The sequence below is a fragment of the Oncorhynchus clarkii genome, unplaced genomic scaffold (genome assembly GCF_045791955.1).
Source record: "Oncorhynchus clarkii lewisi isolate Uvic-CL-2024 unplaced genomic scaffold, UVic_Ocla_1.0 unplaced_contig_1254_pilon_pilon, whole genome shotgun sequence".
NCBI classification, from domain to species: Eukaryota; Metazoa; Chordata; class Actinopteri; order Salmoniformes; family Salmonidae; genus Oncorhynchus; species Oncorhynchus clarkii.
In genome coordinates this window covers 110,001-115,644 of record NW_027260905.1, presented here as the reverse complement: position 1 = coordinate 115,644, position 5,644 = coordinate 110,001, and positions in this window count along the sequence as shown.

Below are 5,644 nucleotides of genomic sequence, written 5' to 3'. Positions count from 1 at the left end.
GTACATGTATACCTCAGCCAGTCTGGTGAATGTACATGCATACCTCAGCCAGTCTGGTGAATGTACATGCATACCTCAGCCAGTCTGGTGAATGTACATGTATACCTCAGCCAGTCTGGTGAATGTACATGCATACCTCAGCCAGTCTGGTGAATGTACATGCATACCTCAGCCAGTCTGGTGAATGTACATGCATACCTCAGCCAGTCTGGTGAATGTACATGCATACCTCAGCCAGTCTGGTGAATGTACATGCATACCTCAGCCAGTCTGGTGAATGTACATGCATACCTCAGCCAGTCTGGTGAATGTACATGCATACCTCAGCCAGTCTGGTGAATGTACATGCATACCTCAGCCAGTCTGGTGAATGGATATGCATACCTCAGCCAGTCTGGTGAATGTACATGCATACCTCAGCCAGTCTGGTGAATGTACATGCATACCTCAGCCAGTCTGGTGAATGTACATGCATACCTCAGCCAGTCTGGTGAGTGTACATGCATACCTCAGCCAGTCTGGTGAATGTACATGCATACCTCAGCCAGTCTGGTGAATGTACATGCATACCTCAGCCAGTCTGGTGAATGTACATGCATACCTCAGCCAGTCTGGTGAATGTACATGCATACCTCAGCCTTGTGAAATCGTCTTCTTTTGTTGTTGCAGAAAGTTTGATTTTTGATAGAAGATGTTTCACCTCGGGGAAGAAGAAGGAAATGAACGAAAGTATGCTTCACTCTCGCTGCATAATCAATCCAATCCCATCTGTCTACAGTCCTTTTCATAAACCACATGTTTATGCAAATAGAAAATAAATGAAAAAGCTCTCAGAGGTTCTTCAGGTAAACAATATTCCCATCATGTCATCGTGACCCAATGGGATGATTATGAGCTGAAGATGCTGATGTGACACTAGACTGACTGAATGGATGTCACCAGACAGGTAGGTCTCACACACAACACAACACAGTAACAGTGGAAGAGTTGTATAGAAATGGAAATGGACTGGTGTTACCGCGGAACTATGGTAAACTATAGGTAAGGTGTGTAGGCCATGATTAGGTGTGACACACAAGGTCACATGCATGCTACGCTAATGGCTAGATAAAGTGACATTGTTACACCAGCACTCCTTTATTCAATCATGAATATCTGCTCTCTCTAAAAGCTTGAGATCGTACCAAACTGTGTCTCAATCTTCTCACTGTGTCTCATTGGCCAATGAAACGCACAATGTGATGTTATCTGCTGTACGTCTCCCTGTGGATACAGACAGCATATCAAACATCTCATTAAACGGGATATAAAAGAGATACAACCTGTGAGTGACTTCAAGTTGTACATCAACATTAACAGAGAATATAAGTTTGTTGGTGTGTGAAAAACATCTCATTAAAACATGTGATGGAATGTTTCGAATGGACCCACTCTGATCACTGTCTCACTGTTCACATCTTAAAGATTAGCTTGACCAATCACTTCTGGATTAGATTTCCCTTGACGACCCGTCTTAGCAACAAACACCAGACACCCCGGTCCTGCACTGTTCTAATGATGAGCTCCGTACAAGGCTGCTTTCAACAGTTTCCACATCGTTAGCCAATGACCTCACTCGACCTGTAAAAATACACAAAGTTTTATATCTAATTGGTCTTTAAAACTCACCCAGTGGCTGTCTGTAGTCCCTGCCGACCATGCCTTCACAAGCCTTTCAAAATCACAGAATCTAAGAGTGAGAGGTGCAGACTGGTTTAGAATGGTTGAGTGTTGAGAGAATTCATGGGAGAATTGGCCTATTGCTTAAAACTTGTTTGCCTCAATAATTATAGAAATATGATTGGGTGTCTAAATCTTTCCTTTAACATGGAGTGTTCAGTAATGGTAGCTAACCTCGGCTGACCTTACCTTTTAGAACTATGGATCGTTAGACTTTTTCACTTTAGTTTCTTCTGAAAACTAAAAGGCTTTATTTCTATAATAGATATGGACCTGGCCACTAAACGTCATTATCAGTTTATACGTGTGTGTGAAATGGGTGTCCAATTGAAACGAAAGTATGCTCTCCTCAATAGCTGCTGTTTTAGTCTCTCCTCTGTGACAAGATAAATGACTCTTCCTCATAATGATACCTTTACTGATTCAGTGGGGTGCTGCCAGAGTGGCATTTCATATTTTATTCACTGTTTCTGGCATCATTATGTAGACACGACTCCAGTGGAGATGAAAAGAGTGAGGTAATACCGAAGGAAAGAGAGAGGAAGAACAGGAAGAGAGTAGGCAGACCAGACCTGGGTTCAAATACTGTTTGAAAAAAATCTAATATGACAAATAGCTGGGCTTGATTGACCTTTCCTACTGCACAAGAACCAATAGAAAGTCCCAAAATTACAAACCCCTGGCACTCTACACAGGCAAACGCTCAAGGTATTTAAACCCAGGTCTGGTACAGAGGGAGGGACACAGAAAGGACAGAGGGAGGTAAGGGACAGAGAGAGGATGGTGATGGTAATGTGGGGATGTGGAGTGGACAGATCAGGGAGCTAGGGAAATAGATAAGAGGGAGGGAAGAATTTAAGAAGATGTGTACACAATCACAAAGGGAGATAAGGGACAATGGTTTTCAGCTAAGAATGGAGAAGAGAGGGAGAGAAGAACAAAGCGAATGTCAACAGCTGAGATGATAGGGGGAGAGGAGGAGAGGGACCATGGCAGAGAGACTGCTCTGGGGTGTAATTAATACTCAAAATCCTGTTTGCTACTGACCGTTGAGAGACAGAGAGAGCGAGATAAAGAGAGAGAGAGTGAGAGGAAAAGAGAGAAAACCTACTGTAGAGCAATGTAGAGGCTGAAGGAACAAAAGAGAGAGAGGCGGGGGGGGGGGGGGGGGCAAGGGAGAAAGAGTGAGAGGGGCCTGTATTCTTTAATCAGTATGCCATCGCTCTAGGGACTTGGCTGTCATGAGTCGCTCTTGCCTCTGCTTTAACAATCCTCTTTTTCCCTCACTCTTTCTGCTCTCCTTCTTCCCCCAGTCCTCTCTCCCTTTCCTTACGTCTCTAATGGTCTCTCCCCTGACTATAGCCCAGACTCTCTTGTTGATCTTCTATTTACTCCTTCATTAAGTTAGTCACCCTTCCACTTACATTGCCCAATCTCCACCACTATTGTATTGACCTGGGATATGTAAACCAGAAACCCCCTGCTCTCTAGACTATTACCTGGCTATAGCGTTTCTTTACAGCAGCTATTACATGTTCCACTTAGAAGCCCTGTGGGTCTCTGTTGTCAAAGAGATGTCATGTCAATGGAATATAAAAACGTAGGGGCACTCAGCCTAAGACTGAAGCTGTCCTAATATGGACACTGTGTTGATCAATAAAATATTGGTGTAAAGCTATTGACGCCCACTTTTGAGAAAATGGCCCTTGAATGTTTCGGTACACCTACTGGAGAGCTCTTCTTTGTCTACCCCCATGCAGCGTCGTTCACACCCTCTTAAGCCTTAGCCCCACCCATGTCTTTAAGGATTCACGTAAGGCCAGGTGCTAAACAATGAGTACAGTAATGTACAACCAAAGATTTCAAGACTAAAGTCTGGTTTATTCTCCGTCTATCGACATGTCTGTATACAGTTGTCGCAGTGACATCCTGAACATTCTGTTGTCATCCGACATCAAACTTGTTGTTGTCGTTATGAAAAAGTATAAAGCGACAGGCTGCATGACATCAGCAACCTGGCGGTTCAAAATAGCATAACTGGTGTATTTTAACACCAATAAACCCATCTGTTTAAAAATGTATTTAGTATATGTCAATCTAGCAAACTAGGCAACCAAAAGCCACTTTCTAAGCAATGTTTTTGTTTGTTTATAGCTTGTTAGCTAGCTAGCTAACATTAAGTCAGCTGTCTAGCCAGTTCAAATAATGACCATATCATATAGCTGACAATGTCTTAACTTTAGCTCATTTATATTCATTATTACAGGAAAATAAACTCACAACAAAATCATTATTTACAAGTTAATGGCGAGCTAATTACAGAAAATAGCTTATGGCTGAGTGTGGCAAAATAATTGTAGAACTTGGACACTGTCTCATTGGCCTAACGTTACATCCTAATTTGACTTTGATGCAGGTCATGTTGTTCTTCAAATGACCGTGTCTGGTAAACACACACCATATCAAAATAAAATCATATTTTTTTGTCACATGCACAGGATACAGAAGGTGTAAACGGTACAGTGAAATGGTTACTGGCATATTGGAGTCTTTTGTTTAGACATGTAGCTAGCTAGCTAAACAATCAACCATAATCCCAACTCATAATGTAGCTAACCTGCATCTACAGGTAGCTAAAGCTAACAAACTAGCTAGGTTCAATGTTAGCTAGATAGCTAACATTAGGCTATAACTAGCAATGCAAATGGCTCTGAGATACAAATAATATTACTACACAGATCAGACACGTAACATGTAGCTAACCGTACGCTTTAACTTGCAATGAAAATTACTTTCTGACAAAATTAGAAACGTATAACATCTGAAAATGTAGCTAGCTGGACTCTTTTACCTGTACACATGGATGAATGTCACGGATGCCATGGTTGCCCTTAGTTTGAAACTGTAATGCGGAGACAGGTGTTTTATACAACAGCCTTCTGTGTTCTCTTTTCGACTCCCTCCACATTTGCAATCAAACGCATGAATTTTCTCCATCTCCTTAGCTATTATATTTTCCTTCCACAGGGCATTCAACTGATTTCAAAACTTGGTCCTCCAGAAAGTAGAGAGCCTTAGCAACACTTTTGCTGTTCTTTGTGATATCTTTCAACAACGCTGCTTTAGAAGGGACTACCTACACATACTGAGCATCTCACGTTAAAGAACGAGCTACATGGCTGACCAAACTGAACTCATCTCTCGGCATGTCCAGCCCATCCATTATCTCAGCCAACCATGTCTAGCGGGAAGGTCCCTGTCTTTTTCCGTGGCTAAACCAACTAGGCTTGAAATTTAACAAGTTTATTCATATTTACAGATGGCACACACATTTGTTATTAAGGCACATGATAGTTCACATATTCCAGAAGGAATTTCTGCCCCCCAAAAAACGCATTTTGATCAAACTAAAAAAGATCCTGTTAACCTGCCTCCTGTAGTGACACACGACATATGTCCTAGTTTCCTGAAACGAGTCACACATGACCTAATGTGACATACTGTATATGACAGGTGTGACAGGTATGACAAATGCCTCATTAACTCTCTCTTGCCACCACGCAATTTCCCCTCAACAAACCTGTCAATGTCAATAACACTGTGACAGAGCTACAGTACAACAATACATTATGACAACAGGTCAAAACCAAAACAACCAAAATAGTAATAATGAGAGTAAGCTATGAAAGCAGATTTCAGGCTGACTCTGATGAGTGCTGACAGTTGAAGTAGAAAGTTTTAGATTCATTTTATGTGCTGTGGTCTCATGGGGTTTGTTGGCGATGTAGTGATGTTCTGATGTTAGGCTCCCTAGGGAGACATGGTGAGTCAGGTTGCCTGTCTAAACTCATTCTCTATCACACGGACACAATCTAGGGACAGCATGACTGATCCTGTGTGTGTGTGTGTGTGTTTGTGTGTGTGT